Raw genomic sequence first — 19,191 nt, 5'->3', positions numbered from 1 at the left:
ACTTCCCTTATTGTGAAGGCGATGGAGAAACTGCACCCTTCTTCAATGATCCTGACTTGAGCCACCCATCCATGTTAGAAGTAATAAACGGGTCAAAAATCGACTTATGAAATAGGTAGTGCACTGACAAAGCAAGTTTAACACTTAATGATGCCTGGGGCCGCATACGTGCCAGCTAACGCTGTGATTGGTCGACAAAGCTTGCTCCGCGCATGCGTAAAAGGTTTCAGCGCTCAAAACGCCCCCCGTATTGACGCGAGACAGTCGATCAGAGAAGCCGCATTCTCCGGCACTAAACTGTGTCTGCGTTTTCACTTAGGAACCACAAAGGCTGCTTGGTAATACGACCTGAAGTAAAAGTACACTTGTTTTTCACACGAAAAGAAAAATAGTGATGAATTTGATTTGCACATTTTATTCTATAAGTTTACTCATTATTTTACACAATTTGGTGCAAGGTGGCCGCGGACAGCCTAGAAGGAGCCGGCAGACCCCTAAAGGGTCCGCAGACCACATGTTGGGAAGCCCTGGTGTAGAAGATAGTTGCTTTATCACCTTAAAATTTGTCGTCATAGTGTGTCAGAGAGGAACTTGCAGGGTGTATGTCAGATGCTGTAGGATAACGCCCATAGACAGATACAGGAGGAATTGCTGTGTTCGAACTTCACCTGGCCAGCGGTGGTGGCGTACCGAGCTTACCGGGGAAGGACGGACGACTGCCGGCATGGTCGACGCGTGTGTGGGTCTCTCCTGACTGGCGCGTGTCTGAAGGCGAGATGTTGTGGCCGGAACGGTTCCTGGCACACCTGTGATCGGTGGACAGGGTCATCGGAAGGTTTCTTTCTGCCAGATATGGGTTGTGGTGAGTGTTTTGACTGCGGTTTTTTTCCAAGAAATAGCAATATTCCCCACAGTCAGTCAATTTGATGAGATATTTCCCACCAAATATACAAATTGGCTATAGCCATCAATCAAAAGTGCCTCAATATTACCGGGGAACTGATGGATTGTGGGTTCAATGCAGTAAGAATTTGACCTAATTCCACCACCAGTATCCAATCAAGTATGTGAGGTGACAACTTAATGGTGGAAGTACTGCAGTTGAAATATTTCCCACCAATTCCCTATTCAATCAAATTTGGCACAGGGTTTCCGTGAGGGGAGGGGGAGGGAGGAATGCTGGGGGTTATTACGTCAACTGACATTGATCGCTATTTCATGAGATCCTTCCTTTCCGGCAGCTTAGCACAGACCAAGTATTTTTCCTGCCAGTTTCTAGATGAGGGATGGTGGGGGATGTGGGGTAGGGGAGGGGAGAGCTGGGGGATTTCCACGGAGGGGGAAAAGAAGCTCAGAACTGAGTTTTGAGGGATGCAAAGAAATATGTTCCTTGTCCCAGGGGGGCGGGGGGGGGGAGGGGACAGGTTGGGGGTTTCTCGGAAGGACGAATTATTCCCAGAGGTTGATAAATCAACCTCCAAAGCTCATGCACCACTTAGCAGAACAATAGGTTCAGCGGATGGGTATGTGGAGGGGTGGTTTAACTGATCAATTTCATTGCTTGGGATATAAATTTGGTATCAACTGTGCACTAGGCGATATAGTAATGGAGAAAGAAATAAATGCTAATATTTATTCATTACAGGTATTATATTCTGAATAGCAGTCACAATGGTAAAACATATAAAAAGCAGATATGTTCTTTGTCAGATTATTTTTTTTCTAAAACTTCTTTACTTTACAAATCTTTTTTGAAAACAAAGATAGTGGTTACAGTCCATCCAGAATCACCACATGGCGCCTCCTATTTCTTTAATCGACGTTTATGACCGAAATCGCCTGAGAGTCTACGCTTGCGTGAAGAATCTAAGCAACTACAACAATTGTTGTGAATGTTAGTTAAATAGATTGTTAATAGATGGCACCTTCTACATTCTTTTTATAAAAATGTTTTCAGATTTAAGTTTCTTAATGAAAACAATAACTATTTGTGTACTTTTCGTCATTAGTTCAGAACGAAATCTTGAAAATGATGCCTCAATTATTAATTTTGATTAAGTAATCGAGAGATTCAGCGTACCGAAAAAACACCGTTGAGAAATTATATGATACTGCACACACCTCTCACTGAAAGTGGTAAATTCACTTTGTGAATAGATGTGCTAAGGACAGAGTTTGAACAAAATAAAGAATAATAAAATCCTTTCTTGAACAACTTAACTGGTTTATTGATCATCGAAGTTATGGCATGACAGCGTCGAAAAAGCAAAATTAATACAATGAATTGGAGTTCAGTGACTTTTTACTGTCGTCCTGCAAGTGGTTGGGTACGAGCTTCGAACAACTGCCCAACATACTGGATATGAGTGTGCGCTATACATCACTTTTCGTCTTGTTGGTTCAAGTAAGGTACCGAATCAGATATATAACTATTGATTATCGCAAGGCAGCCAACAACACGAATTACGGCTAATGTTGGACAGAGTGTGTCAGTTAGGATCATCAAGAGGCGTTTGTCAGAAGGTGCTAAAAGAGAAAGATTGCTGCCCTCTAGGTTTCTTCTTGCCTCCCACCACTGTGCAGTCCACCTCCATTGGTGCAGCAAAAGATGTAACTGGAGGGATGAATTGCGCGGAATTTTGGTTGGTGATATGAGTGGATTCTGCCCTACCGTCAATGGCATCGAGAGTGACAGCCAGAAGAGCGGCAATTAAAGGACATTTCAGGTAGCAAGGTACAGTACACTGTTCAAAGTGAGCCACAGACTATAGTAATAGGACATACAGGGTGTTTCAAAAATGACCGGTATATTTGAAACGGCAATAAAAACTAAACGAGCAGCGATAGAAATACACCGTTTGTTGCAATATGCTTGGGACAACAGTACATTTTCAGGCAGACAAACTTTCGAAATTACAGTAGTTACAATTGTCAACAACAGATGGCGCTGCGGTCTGGGAAACTCTATAGTACGATATTTTCCACATATCCACCATGCGTAGCAATAATATGGCAGTCACAGGGGTTCATGTCTGGCGAATAGGGAGGCCAATCCACGCCGCCTCCTGTATGTTTCGGATAGCCCAAAGCAATCACACGATCATCGAAATATTCATTCAGGAAATTAAAGACGTCGGCCGTGCGATGTGGCCGGGCACCATCTTGCATAAACCACGAGGTGTTCGCAGTGTCGTCTAAGGCAATTTGTACCGCCACAAATTCACGAAGAATGTCCAGATAGCGTGATGCAGTAATCGTTTCGGATCTGAAAAATGGGCCAATGATTCCTTTGGAAGAAATGGCGGCCCAGACCAGTATTTTTTGAGGATGCAGGGACGATGGGACTGCAACATGGGGCTTTTCAGGTCCCCATATGCGCCAGTTCTGTTTATTGACGAAGCCGTCCAGGTAAAAATAAGCTTCGCCAGTAAACCAAATGCTGCCCACATGCATATCGCCGTCATCAATCCTGTGCACTATATCGTTAGCGAATGTCTCTCGTGCAGCAATGGTAGCGGCGCTGAGGGGTTGCAGCGTTTGAATTTTGTATGGATAGAGGTGTAAACTCTGGCGCATGAGACGATACGTGGACGTTGGCGTCATTTGGACCGCAGCTGCAACACGGCGAACGGAAACCCGAGGCCGCTGTCGGATCACCTGCTGCACTAGCTGCGCGTTGCCCTCTGTGGTTGCCGTACGCGGTCGCCCTACCTTTCCAGCACGGTCATCTGTCACGATCCCAGTCCGTTGAAATTTTTCAAGCAGATCCTTTATTGTATCGCTTTTCGGTCCTTTGGTTACATTCAACCTCCGTTGAAAACTTCGTCTTGTTGCAACAACACTGTGTTCTAGGCGGTGGAATTCCAACACCATAAAAATCCTCTGTTCTAAGGAATAAACCATGTTGTCTACAGCACACTTGCACGTTGTGAACAGCACACGCTTATAGCAGAAAGACGACGTACAGAATGGCGCACCCACAGACTGCGTTGTCTTCTATATCTTTCACATCACTTGCAGCGCCATCTGTTGTTGAAAATTGTAACTACTGTAATTTCGAAAGCTTGTTCGCCTGAAAATGTACTGTTGTCCCAAGCATATTGCAACAAATGGTGTATTTCTATCGCTGCTCGTTTAGTTTTTATTGCCGTTTCAAATATACCGGTCATTTTTGAAACACCCTGTATATTATGCTTATTGAAGAAATTGCAGTCCATGCTTGCAACATCGTCCCGCCGCCTGTGTAAGATCAGACAGATGCCATCCTCCAGTGGGGGACCTAGCCCACATCCTTCTTGTGTTACACAAATCGTTCTTCAACATAATCGTCAGTCACCGTGGCCAGCACGATCGTCAGACCTGTTACCTTGGCCGTTCGAGCAGTTTTGTGAATTGAGAAGACGGTTTCTAGTCTGATTTGCGCTACCGATGACATACGCTGGTCAACTGTGACAATAGTGGAAACAGCTCGAAACTCTTTCTCCCAGTATGACTTCACACATCTCTACCGTCGATGTCCCAGTGCATGACTGCGGGCCGTATTCTAGCTACAAGTGCGGTATCGCCTACGATTACGACCAGACGACGGGCGTCAAAGTTGGCAGACGTCAGACGCCGGGAGCCGGCAGAGCCAGTGTTGCGCGCCCGCTGCCCCACCACGCCTCCAGCTGCTCTGGGTTACGAGCGCCCTCTGCTGCTGCAAATGAGGCCGGCCAGCGCCACTCTCACAAGCAACCTGTTTGCCACGTGACATGGTGCAGACGCCGCGTAGTCACAGCCCCGACACCATCGTTCGTGCCTAGTTCAGAGAGCCTCGTCGTTGTTGTCATTGTGATAGCCAGACTCTGTTCCTTGCTGCACTATTTGTAACGAATCTTAGTACGCTTAGAGAAATAAAAGTTAAGCAAATTTTCTGTTCACTATGATAAGTTGTTCGCTAATCATTTCTTCTCCTGTCCACCTTTCCTATGATGAAAGCCGGCCGCGGTGGCCGTGCGGTTCTAGGCGCTACAGTCCGGAACCGCGGGACTGCTACGGTCGCAGGTTCGAATCCTGCCTCAGGCGTGGATGTGTGTGATGTCCTTAGGTTAGTTAGGTTTAAGTAGTTCTAAGTTCTAGGGGACTGATGACCTAAGATGTTAAGTCCCATAGTGCTCAGAGCCATTTGAACCCTATGATGAAAGTGTAAGTAGGCCGCTTATGTTTTCTTATTGGCAACATTACGTAGCGCTCTGTATGAAAATCACTGGCTGTGCTGTGTGCAGTCTGTGGCTAGTTTGCATTGTTGTCAGCCATTGTAGTGTTGGGCAGCTGGATGTGAACAGCACGTAGCGTTGCGCAGTTGGAGGTGAGCCGCCAGGAAGTGTGTGCATTTGATATCTTTGTTATTGTAATTATGAAAAATTTTATCAAATCATTATTGGCCACTGCCCAAAACAATTTGTAAAATTTTTTTGTGGGGAGCATGGGGGCTATGTAAGTAGGCCATTTATGTTTTCTTATTGGCAACATTACGTGGTGCTCTGTATGAAAATCACTGGCTGTGCTGTGTGCAGTCTGTGGCTAGTTTGCATTGTTGTCAGCCATTGCAGTGTTGGGCAGCTGGATGTGAACAGCGCGTAGCGTTGCGCAGCTGGAGGTGAGCCGCCAGCAGTGGTGGATGTGTGGAAGGAAATGGCGGAGTTTTGAAATTACATATATTATGACTTTTGATGATATTAAGGTAAATACATTGTTTGTTCTCTATTAAAATCTTTCATTTGCTAACTATCCCTATCAGTAGTTAGTGCCTTCTGTAGTTTGAATCTTTTATTTAGCTGGCAGTAGTGGCGCTCGCTGTATTGCAGTAGCTTGAGTAACGAAGATTTTTGTGAGGTAAGTGATTTGTGAAAGGTACAGGTTAATGTTAGTCAGGGCCATTCCTTTGTAGGGATTTCTGAAAGTCAGATTGCGTTGCGCTAAAAAAAAATATTGTGTGAGAGTTTAAGCACAGTCTTCTATAATTTGTCAAAGGGGACGTTTCAAAAGTTGCTGCACCATTCTGTAGCCTACCTTCCCTTGCCAGTGTGCACAAAGTCATACACAGCAAAATGATAATACGCAAATTACTAAAATTTTTGACGAAGACGATCGGCCCGTACGTGATTATGATCATATGTAGAAAAACCTTGTGTCATACGTTTACTACGTTTCCTGGGCTCCGGAAAGCCTTCGGTATAGTTCCATACTGCCGTCTAGTAAAGAAAATACGCCCTTACAGAATAACGGAACAGGTGTTTGACTGGACTGGAGTCTACCAAACTAACATAAAGGAGGTGTCATCAGAAGCTACTTGAACGTCTAGCATGAAAGTACCATTACGCTCTAAGGTGTATGTTGTTGTTGTTGTCTTCAGTTCCAAGACAGATTTGATGCAGCCCTCCACGTTATCCGATCCTGTACAAGCCTTTTCAGCTCTGTATAACTGCCACAAACTACATTCACTTGAAACTGCTTACTATACCGAACTGTCAACCCTTGGTCTCCCTGTACAATTTTTACCCTTCGTACTTCCCTCCAGTACCAAATCATCTATTCCGTGATTTCTCAGTACGAGTCTCACCTACGTATTTCTTCTTTTAGGCAAGTTGTTTCATAAATATCTTTTCTCCCCAACTCGATTAAACACCGCTTCATTGCGTATCCGATTTACCCATCTAATCTTCAGCATTCTTCTGTAACACCACGTTTCAAAAGCTTCTCTTATCATCTTCTCTGAACTATCATCCACATTTCACTGCCATACAACACTACACTCCAGACGAATACCTTCAGAAAACATTTCGTACAACTTAAATTTATATTTAATAACAGATTTCTCATTTTCAGAAAAGCTTCCCATACTATGGCCATCTGTATTTCATAACCTCTTTACCTTACTCCGCAAGCAGCAACACTCGTCTCCTACATGTGGTGTATAATTCATCAGTAACGCATCATTTAACTCTAGAGTCCATTACCCTTGTCTTGCTCTTTTCAAAACAATACTGATTCTGTTCCAAGTCCTTTGCCATCTACGACAGGATTCGGTCATTGGCAAACCATAAAGTTTTTATTTCTTAATCGTCTGTTTTTACTCCCTTCCCAAATTTCTTCTTAGTTTCCTTTCGTGTTTTCTCAATGTACAACGGAAGAATATGACTATACGCTACAACCCTGCCTCACTCTCATTTCAATTATTGCTTCCATTTCATGCTCTTTAGTTCGTAGAACCACAGTCTGTAATTAGAAAGTCAGAAGAAGACTAAAGAACAATTAACTGGCTACATTCTCAGGTGCTAGCGAGCAGGATATGGAACGCTCAGCCTGTAAATTAATGTCACTATGTACCTCCTAAGTGTATGTGCCTGGTGTATCTACACGCATGGCTGCAATACCCAAATCTGCTTCCTGTATGGTGATTTCATGTTCTGTCCAGAAAGTACATATAGATCGGCAGAAATATGCAATGCTCTATTCACAGCATTTGAAACAGTTACATACAAAAGAATATTTTATTGCTGACTTAGGTACATAGTTATGAATATGAACTGAATTAGGAAAATCCCTAATGGGTACCAACGGGATTTTATCATTTGTTATTGTGTTAACAGTAGACGTACTTCCTGTATGTACCCGGCATTACATTTCCGTCTTGTTTACTCATATCATGTTACGTTGATATAAAAATTGTTTTATGTGGAATCTGTTCTTTGTTATTCCTGTGTAGCTTCGTATCAGGATACGACTTGAACTAATGTATACTCTGAATTGTCAAAACAAACTGTAATCTGTAATAAAACATTCCCAGTGTTGAGATGGCTTTATGGATATGTTCCCAAAGCCAATGAATTAAAAACAATCTATGGCCTAGTTTCTACACAACTTTCAAATAACTTTAGCTCTCTGTATTTTATCCCTGTTAACTTCAGAACTCCAAACACGGTATTTCAAACAACACAGCAAAAATCTTTTTCTAAATCTATACATTTTATAATTGTGAGATTTACTTCGATCAATCTACTTTTCTTAAACAGTCATACGGGCAGTATTGTGTCGCTTACTATTATACTTATATTTATCCGCGACCCAAACTGATCCTCCCTCAGATTGGTATGTACCAGTCGTTCTATTCTTTCATGGATAACTCGCGTTGGTGTTTCGCATTCGTGGTGTATTGAAATGGTAGTACGACGATACACCTGTCAGCACCTTCCTTCTTTGGTACGTGGGTAATAATATTTTTCTACGTATCTAATGGTATTTCGCCAATTTTTCTTGCAGGAAAGATGGAATAGTTTTGTTATAGCTGAATCTTACAAGAATCTCCACAATTCTGAGGGAATGTCGTCTACTCCACTTACTTTGTTTCGACATTCTAATGTCTTTCAGGGTTTTGTGAAATTCTGCTGGTAAAATCGCATCTCTTACCATTCTTCATCCATTTCCTAGATATGATTCTCAGGAAGTCGAAAGATATACACAAAAAGTTCAACAAGTGCCGTCATAGTAATTGTAAAATATTTTTCGCCACGGATAAAAAAAAAGGCGAGTAATTGGGTGAAGAGATCTTGTTAATGTTCGCAACAAAGAAGTTTTCACACAGCATAATTTGAAAAGACGGTTTTAGACTGCGTGGGAGGACACGGTTTTAGATCGTATGGGAGAAGGTTAATCAAGAAGTATCCCTCAACTTACCCGTTGAAAGCGTACTTCTAAGATTATGATGTGGGCGGTACTGGAGGAGCAGCAGTTACCCCAACTGCAAACAACATGTGTAAATAATAGGCTCAAATAATTATGAACCCAGCGTTCAGTTCTGTGACATGATTGTTGTATTCAGGGCTGGTTGGAGAACGTATTTTTACAAAAGCGGCATTTCATCTGGTTCTCCCCTCCACACCCCATCCCCCCCCCCCCGACCCCACTCCCCCTTTTCCCTCGTCAAGTTCCACTCTACACGGAATTCTCATTCGTGACTATTAGCTCCTCATTGCAAAGTACGCAGCTTAGGGTTCTCTACCATCTGTGTAATTTTGACGCTAAAGGTTGGGGATACATAACACACGGTTAATCATAACTACCTCTTGGGTTCCGGACGGCGACCGCACGAAAACTACAAGACCTACTGAAAATAGACGCTATTCATGGATGCAGCATCTCTACTGGTTCTTAACTCACTTTGCAGGTGTTCATATGGGCACCACGTCACCACGCGGCAAACGTAAATACGATAGTCAAACGCTTGCTACATGAGTCCCCATAGGACATGGTCGAGATCAGCGACTGCATGGAGTTAAGTCAGGTGACCGCAGGGGCCACTCAAGAAGAGAATAGTCATGATGTGAAGACGTACCATCCAACGCTGAGGGAGTTCAGCATTGGGGTCATCAGAAAAGCATGCAAGCAAGTGTGGTGAAACACTGTCTTATTGCAAGTTGAAGTCTCCATACTCTTGCTTTAAAAGTGACGTAAATCATTATTGCAATATGTCCACGTACACGACGTCAGTCACAGTTTTCTCCGGAAAGAAAAATGGTCTATAAAGGTTGGAGAGGACATGGCATAAAAATGCTAACCTTATGTGACTCACGAATGTGTTCACAATCATGTGTGTACGTTTTGTGCTCCACACACACGCACGTGATAACGATTCATCTTTCAACATGCACGTATCTGACAAGAGTAGGGGTGGGTAGTGTGGCGTCGCCTTTGTGTTGTATGATGGTGAGAGAAGGAAGAGGGTGAAACCGTGTGCTAGAACACAGGTTACTCCTCTGGAACAACACCAGAGGGCTTCCCAGTTTAAGGTCTCCATCTGACGGTCTGATCACTGCCAAAAGTGTCACATACTCTCACTTCATGAGACATGCATAGAGGTTTGCAGTGTAGTCCAGGACAGTGGCTCAAAGTCTGATGATGAACAACTTTACGCCACCACCTCTCCTCCCTCTGCCGTAAAGGTAAAGAGGAAGCAGCCAACTGCCCGTGGCGTATCCAGGCGGGTTACCGATACAAGTACAGCCACGCCCCAAGTTGCTCAGCTTCGGTGGTCTGATGAGTACAGGTGTACTCAACAGGCAAGGCCGTTCGCTCCCTCTCATGAAGTGAGGACATTCGATGGTGACACCTCTGTCGGATGGAGAAGATACATGGTGTTGAGTAGGGACCTAGAAAGCAGTAGTTGGAGGCGCACAGGTAGAAGCCGTTTCCCTTGACTTCCTCAAGGCGTTCGACACAGGTCCACACTGCCGCTCAGTGAAGAAAATACGGGCGTACGGAATATCAGACCAACTGTGTGACTGCATCGAAGAGTTGCTAGCTAACTGAACACAGCATGTCATTCTGATTGGAAAGAAGTCTTCAAACGTAAAAGTAACTTCGGGCGTGCCCCAAGCGACAGATACAGGACAATGATGACTCACTGAGATATGGAGATATTTTAATATGTTATTCTACAAGTAAAACTAAAGAAAAAAGCTCACATAAACATAGGTCCGCAATTATTTGGTTACGGAGTTACGGCTAATAAACGATTTTGCCTGAAATGTAGCAACTTCGCTAATATGAAGCCATCGCAAAACTGTACGAGTTTAGAGTAAGGCACGATTTCCATTTATTTTGTAGTTATTGATCTGGTGAATCTAATAAAACATGTCGCGGACGTGTACCTGCAGTAGATTTCCAGACCATCCAGAGAAGGAAAAACGCAATTTCGTAAAAATTTTAGTTAACTACTTGTCCCAATTCGTTTTTTAAATTCCAGACAATTGCACAAAGTTTTCAACTGAAGTTGTAGAGAATTTAATTTTGGAAAAATGATGGTAATATCTTGAACTGAAACTGTATGACTGTGTACTCCTTCTGTCGTAAATTTGAAAGGCATCCGTATTTCATAATCTACAAACTACAACAGTTACTATGTGGTTTCACTTAAACAGCACTGTTGTTATTGTGTTATTTCACTGAACAGTACAGAAAAGTAACTCGTTTCAAGGTTAGGGAACGACTGAAACAACTCACAAACGTTTGCCAACGATGACATAAACGTTTCCACATTCTTAATGAAAAGTAAACAGATTTACTTGTATAATAAACGTTGCTTCTCTGTATTTTCTGTAAAACTACATCACATAAAAGTCTGGGAAATGTTTTACTAGATTCACCAGACCAATAACAACAAAATAAATGGAAGTCGTGCTTTACTTTAACCTCGTACAGTTTGGTGATGGCTTCTTATTAGCGAAATTGCTGAATTTCAGCCGAATCTTTTGTTAGCCGTAACTCCGTAACCAAACATTTGCGGATCTATGTTTATATGAACTTTTTCCTTTAGCTTTACTTGTAAAATAACATATTAATATATTTGCGTATATTCGTGAATCACCCTCTATACAGGGTGTCCCAGAAACGTTGCGCCAAATATCGAGGGGTTGTAGAGGATGTCTTGAGGAACAAATCGGGGATAGGAACCCGTGTCCGTAAACGTCATCCAACCATGCTACAGTGCGTCGAAGTTACGGGCGCCGGCGCTTTCCAACGCTTCGGCAGCAAACGTGAGTTTGTACGATGACCGTAGGCGGAAAGTCTCGCAATGTATTTTATTATTCAGCGATCGCGACTGTGAAATGCAGAAAGACCTGCAGAGGGTCGACACTTGACGTAAGGCGTGGCAAGCGACAGTCAGCATAAACAGATGTAACATTTCGTATACATAAACGGAAAAATGCTATATTATACGATTACATGATTGTAAAAATATCGGTGGAAGCAATTACATCCATAAAAAATCTAGGAGTATGCGTACGAAACAATCTGGAGGGGAACGACCACATAAAAATTAATCACGAGTGAGGCTGGATTCATTAGAAGAAAAGTTAGGAAATGTACTCCATCAACAAAGCATGTAGCTTACAAATCACTCGTTCAACCAATATTTGAATATTGCACGTGAGTGTTGGATCCGTATTACATGGAATTGACAGAGGATATAGAGACCACCCAAAGAAAACCAACACGTTTCGTTACAGGTACATTTAGCAGGCACGAAAGAGTCACAGAGGTGCTCAACTAAATCCGGTGGCAGACGCTGCAGGGGAGGCGTTCTGCATTGCAGTATGGTCTACTGCTTAAGTTCAGCGAGCGTGCGTTCCTGGAAGAGTCGACCAATATATTGGTTCCTCCTACGCATATCTCGAGAAAAGACGACGAAGATAAAATTAGAGAAATCGAGTCCACACGGAGGCTTATTAGCAACCCATCTTCCCGTGTACCATACCCGACTGGAACAGCAAAAGCCGCGCGGGATTAGCCGAGCGGTCTCTGGCGCTGCAGTCAGGGACTGTGCGGCTGATCCTGGCGGAGGTTCGAGTCCTCCGTCGGGCATGAGTGTGTGTGTTTGTCCTTAGGATAATTTAGGTTAAGTAGTGTGTAAGCTTAGGGACTGATGACCTTAGCAGTTAAGTCCCATAAGACTTCACACACTTTTGAACATTTTTTGAACAGAAAAAGACGGAAATCACAGTGGTATACAAACCGTAAAGTGACATGCGGAGTATAGACGTAGATGTGGGATAGAGTTATGCCACCACAAAATTGCACCTGCCGTTTCTCTCGTTAACACAAACACAACATCGTATTCTACATGTTTTCTTCCATTACCACCTACACTACGAAACTCTTCGGCCAGACCAAAGTTTCACGTTCCACAGATGTTGAAGTCATTAGATAAGAAGCACAACATACAATTGCAGGTCCATAGCGAAAGAAATCGGATCAGCATTAATGAGTTAAGAAAAAATACGGAAGGACGGGGTTTTGAAACTTGCATCTCCAAAATGCAGTGCTACAAAGAATATAGCAGGCAATACCTCAAGGGGAATATCAAACGCATAAGTTTTGATGATGTGACGTTAATGTTATATTTCATCATGGAGTGGATTCACAAACTACCCGTATTCTGTCATCATTTTCATTGAATTAATCTGAATCTGAAATCGGTTTACTATTATCGCTATTAGTCATATCTTGAACACATCTTGCACTTTTTGTTATCACTAGGGCCCAAATTTTAATCATGTAAAAAATCGAAATATGCACCCATTTATGACCTAAAACTTACATGAACGTGACATTAAAAATAGAATATGACTTTATATATGTTTACTTAAAAACATTCTTGCTAATTTTTTTATGCCATGAATTACAAAATTCACTTCTGAACAAACTTTTTCACAGTGTCTGAAACTAACTAGAACTTATTTGTGAAATGTCTGCATGTGTCTGGAAAAAAACACGAAGTACAGTGAAAACAGTCGCACCTACAGAAAACAATAAAACAATGTTGTTAGCATTGCACAGCACTTGCTTAAGGTATTCCACGTTAGTTAACACGTTCTGTCGGTGCATAGTTTTTGCAGAGTTGCACTGGATCACAAGATACGTTTTTATATTTTCCATTTTCAGACTTTGCGGTTGTCGCTGACAATATCTTTGTACCTAAAAAAGCTCCTGTTCACATCACAGGACGTCTCGGGAGCGCATATGGAGGCAGCGAAGTCACTGCAGGGCAGCATTGGCTCACTGACTTCAAATGTTACGGCGTTCCCTGAAAGATTATCACCAATTTTGCGCATTGTACAATATCCACGATTCCGCTGGGGAGCACTTTGCAGTCTGTTGTTCACTCCGTCAGCCACATGGCTACGAGCTCGACCTAACCAACTCTGCACACGTTGCACAAATCCAGGTCGTCACACAGTTAAGTACCACCAGCTTCTGGCCGTTTGATGGTTCTCGATACGACTGCCAAGATGGCACTGATGCATGGCAAGTTTCCATATAAGCCCTCTTTCAAAGTTTCGATAGAACTTTATTCATCTCTACCAGGCTCACAAAAGTTTATCTTTATTCAGGTGTAACTGGTGAAGTAATATGTAGCAGCATTAAGCCAAGAACCCCATTGTGTAGGAAATGGAATGGCTGATGGGGGGAGGGGTGGCAGTGGAGGTGTTTGTTCCTTGAATTTCTGCACCCGTAGCGGAGCTTTCACATAGATTTTCTTGCCACAGGAAATAAATTCATCCACACCGGGGTAATCTGATCGCACCACTTCTGCAACTCCGTAACGTATGTGCAGGGCAAGTGACGTGCGTCGTACTGGGGTGGAGAATCTGAAGCCCGTTGGGTTGATTTAGCCACGTATGGAGCACCATCTGTTACCACCAGCAAAACGTTGTTTCTGTTCACACCATCCGATCACAGCAGCTTCAAAGAGTTGTCAAACGAAATGACAGTGTCGTGTTGTTTCCTCTCTCGAGAGCTTCACACGTCAGAAGGAGCGTTTTTGGCCAAACTTGGCCGAAATATGACCTACCATGGCAAACGTTGGCCAAAATATGACCTATTACATCGTTAAAAAGGTGTTAATATGACTCTACATGCACAATAAAATATATGTTTCTACCGTACAATACCCGGATTCGTGCATAAACTGTTGTAAAATTCACTCTAAAGTTCATTCCCCTGTCGTTAAACTGCAGGCCCTAGTTATGATTCATCCTCAGTACAATATTTTAGTCTTGTATTGTTTATCAAAGTGTGTCATGTAATTAATGTTTCCATCTTGTACTTAGTTGTTTCATTACGAAGTTCTAAAATCGAATATAATAATTTTAAAATACGGAAATGTGTATGTGTTCTTGCATCTGTCAAGGAGAATATCAGTAAAACTCCGAATTTGTGTAAAAATAACGTTTCAAGGTTACATTTAAATCATTGATTGTACACAAATGCCGAGTGTTATAGATGAAGACGGTGGTGAAGATTGCCACACATATCTCGGTATTTTCTCTTGTTCGGCAACCTGTTTCGATTTGACGTGAGAAGTCAGAGATTGGCCACGTTCTTCCGGATGTAATTTTTATTTTTGTTTGACCTGGAAAAGTAACCGTCCACAGTTTTTTTTTGTTTGCTTTTTTCATTTATCGTTACGCTCGGTGTAGTAGTCAACGTAATTGCCAATGTCCCTTGACACTATTTTATTCAAAGAGACCACTAGATAACCGTTCACGTGACTATCTCACAGATCACAAAATTACGTATTTACTAGTTTCACAGGACTGGAATATTGTGTTGTCACGACACGGTGGATGTGCCGAATCAAGATGGAAACTTTCTGCAGTCGTAGCACGCCACCTAGGTCAATAATTAATTCCTCTCATTACAGACTGCTGCTGCTGTCTACAGGCGCCGTGAGCGAGTCCTGTCGTCACAGTGTAACGATCTCACTGCGCTTACAAGTGAAGAAAAAAAACAATGCCTTATAAAGTTACAAACCTTTCAAAAGCCGAGATCGCATAAAATATTTATGTATTTACGACAACCGGTTTCAACCGTCTTTGCTGTAATCTTCAGATCGTAAACATCTTTTTGTTGTAAAACATGTTCATTCTGTGCAGAACCTCAGGCTCAAGTTGTCAAGTGGATAAACTCAGCACATCATATAAGTCTGTCATCGCTAAAACATTTAAAAATATAAAGCACCTTGTCCATTGTCGTTACATTATACAAACACGGTAGACAATAGCAAATCTGTTTACGTATGCCGGTCACACACTAAACAGTGCGAAAGTGGATTCACAATGTTTCGTATGTGTCCAGCAGTTCTAAACAGATGTGCTATTGTCTGCCCCGTTTGATGTAAAAAGGAACTGTGAGCAGTATGCATACGGACATCACGTTTAAAACAGAGTGCTTTTTTTACAATATTGTAGCTATTATAGACTTATATAATGTGCTGAGTTTTATCCACTTGACATATTGTACGTGAGGTTCAGCGTAAAATGTACAAGTTTTACGACAAAAAAGTGTTTAAGACCTAAAGATGACAGCGAAGACAGTTGAATCCGGTTGTCGAAATAAAGAAATACTTTATGCAGTCTTGACTTTTGAACGGTTTTTAACAATAAAACGGATCACCCTTCAATATTCTGAAAATGAGAAAATTCAGTTTGACAAAGTCTTTTGAACATCACCAGCACTTGTTCTGCCGAGTGTGCAGTATTGAAGAAGCATTGTAGAAACGCAGTACTGGAGGCAGTGGTCGGATGTTCATCGACTATTTGCCGTTGCCCAGGCTTTAGATCGAACTATACCGCCTGAAAAAAGTGTGAAGTACCCGTAAGACACTGTCGGATGTCAGTATATCTTCACACACATACACCTAACGTCGGTGGGTGTGTATGTTATTAGAATTGCAATTCTCTGTGACAGGTAGACCAGACACTAGAATGCATTTAGCATCGTTACCAGACCTGGCAGGGTATACAAGGGGGGGGGGGGGGGTGAACAGCGTCAGACGTTGAGTGATCACTCTGAAGGGTTCAGGGATGCCGCCAACTCGTGGGAGACGACGTTACCAGCACCTGACTGAGTTTGAAGGGGCCTCAGTGTGGGTCTCCGTTTAGCTGGCAGATCGAATTTTCCGATATCCAGATTTGTGGGGCATTTGGATGTCACCGTGGTCCGATGTTGGACTGCATGGGAACGTAGGGGCCACCACAAGGGACCGTCGCCATATTGTGCATGAAACACGTCTTCATCCCTTCACACGAGCACCTGTCACCCGAGAACAGGTAACGGATCCCAGCTACATTCTGTGCCATCCCGCACCATTGGTCGAGGACTCGCAGCAGGCGTACTAGGAAATTACCGTCCCACGTGTAGGCTGACGTCAACACCACAACACAAACGGTTGAGTTTGGAGTGGTGCCACGACTGGAAGCATGTACCTCTGAAGAATCGTATTGCATTGTGTTCTTTTACCATAGTGTAGCTGAGAACTCAGCACGACAGAATGTCAGTCCTAAAGGCCCGGGTTCGATTCCCGGCTGGGTCGGAGATTTTCTCCGCTCAGGGACGGGGTGTTGTGTTGTCCTAGTCATCATCATTTCATCCTCATCGACGCGCAAGGCGCTGCAGAGGCGTCAAATCGAAAGACTTGCACCCGGCGAACGGTCTACCCGACGGGAGGCCCTAGTCACACGACATTTACATCTTTACCATAGTGTGTCAGATTTCGGCCAACTTTTGCCAAAAATGCATGTATTTTCCAAGTTGTGTATGACAGTAAACCATAAAATCACCAAATAAGCAGCAACCAGTGGGAAGATCATGTTTGACGTCTGTTTAAGACAGTGTTATTAGGAAACATACATGTTGAAAGCACCGATGATGGCTGTTAATCAGTTGAAATCGATTTGCAAAATTAAATAAAGAAAACGTGATCTGGCGACTGAATACATGTACACTCCTGGAAATTGAAATAAGAACACCGTGAATTCATTGTCCCAGGAAGGGGAAACTTTATTGACACATTCCTGGGGTCAGATACATCACATGATCATACTGACAGAACCACAGGCACATAGACACAGACAACAGAGCATCCACAATGTCGGAACTAGTACAGTGTATATCCACCTTTCGCAGCAATGCAGGCTGCTATTCTCCCATGGAGACGATCGTAGAGATGCCGGATGTAGTCCTGTGGAACGGCTTGCCATGCCATTTCCACCTGGCGCCTCAGTTGGACCAGCGTTCCTGCTGGACGTGCAGACCGCGTGAGACGACGCTTCATCCAGTCCCAAACATGCTCAATGGCAGACAGATCCGGAGATCTTGCTGGCCAGGGTAGTTGACTTACACCTTCTAGAGCACGTTGGGTGGCACGGGATACATGCGGACGTGCATTGTCCTGTTGGAACAGCAAGTTCCCTTGCCGGTCTAGGAATGGTAGAACGATGGGTTCGATGACGGTTTGGATGTACCGTGCACTATTCAGTGTCCCCTCGACGATCACCAGTGGTGTACGGCCAGTGTAGGAGATCGCTCCCCACACCATGATGCCGGGTGTTGGCCCTGTGTGCCTCGGTCGTATGCAGTCCTGATTGTGGCGCTCACCTGCACGGCGCCAAACACGCATACGACCATCATTGGCACCAAGGCAGAAGCGACTCTCATCGCTGAAGACGACACGTCTCCATTCGTCCCTCCATTCACGCCTGTCGCGACACCACTGGAGGCGGGCTGCACGATGTTGGGGCGTGAGCGGAAGACGGCCTAACGGTGTGCGGGACCGTAGCCCAGCTTCATGGAGACGGTTGCGAATGGTCCTCGCCGATACCCCAGGAGCAACAGTGTCCCTAATTTGCTGGGAAGTGGCGGTGCGGTCCCCTACGGCACTGCGTAGGATCCTACGGTCTTGGCGTGCATCCGTGCGTCGCTGCGGTCCGGTCCCAGGTCGACGGGCACGTGCACCTTCCGCCGACCACTGGCGACAACATCGATGTACTGTGGAGACCTCACGCCCCACGTGTTGAGCAATTCGGCGGTACGTCCACCCGGCCTCCCGCATGCCCACTATACGCCCTCGCTCAAAGTCCGTCAACTGCACATACGGTTCACGTCCACGCTGTCGCGGCATGCTACCAGTGTTAAAGACTGCGATGGAGCTCCGTATGCCACGGCAAACTGGCTGACACTGACGGCGACGGTGCACAAATGCTGCGCAGCTAGCGCCATTCGACGGCCAACACCGCGGTTCCTGGTGTGTCCGCTGTGCCGTGCGTGTGATCATTGCTTGTACAGCCCTCTCGCAGTGTCCGGAGCAAGTATGGTGGGTCTGACACACCGGTGTCAATGTGTTATTTTTTCCATTTCCAGGAGTGTATTTGTCATATAAGGACACAAGAATAAAAACATGAAATGTTGCTCTCGTAAGAATGTTTCAGGTGATACAGTCACAAACAAACGCATTTATTATGAAGCTTTATTTATCAGTGCTATAGTAGACAAGCAGCGTTACGCACGGTTCACTGCATACTTCCTAATATCGCGTGGGAACTCCTTTTGCCCGGCGTAGTGGACTGAACAAGTCGTTGGAAGTCCCCTACAGAAATCTTGAGTCACGCTGACACTATAGGCGTTCATAACTGAGAAACTGTTGCATCTGCAGTCTGGTGAGCACGAACTGACTTTTCGATTATGCCCCATAAATGTCCGATAGAATTCATGTCGGGTGATATCGGTAGCCAAAATATTCGCTCGAATTGTCCAGAATGTTCTTCAAACCAGTCGCAAAGAACAGTGGCCCTGTGACATTGAGTTTCATGA

The 19,191-nt window shown here is 43.9% G+C and overlaps 1 protein-coding gene across 1 annotated transcript in view; it reads left to right on the top strand.

Annotated features, from left to right (window-relative positions):
• LOC126150544 (gustatory receptor for sugar taste 64e-like) overlaps positions 1–19,191 on the top strand; it is a 173,860-nt gene that overhangs the window by 107,657 nt on the left and 47,012 nt on the right. The window lies entirely within an intron of this gene.

Source organism: Schistocerca cancellata, chromosome 2, assembly GCF_023864275.1.
Source record: "Schistocerca cancellata isolate TAMUIC-IGC-003103 chromosome 2, iqSchCanc2.1, whole genome shotgun sequence".
In the NCBI taxonomy this organism is placed as follows: Eukaryota; Metazoa; Arthropoda; class Insecta; order Orthoptera; family Acrididae; genus Schistocerca; species Schistocerca cancellata.
Note: the sequence above shows the minus strand (reverse complement) of the source record. Positions and strands in the feature narration are given on the sequence as shown.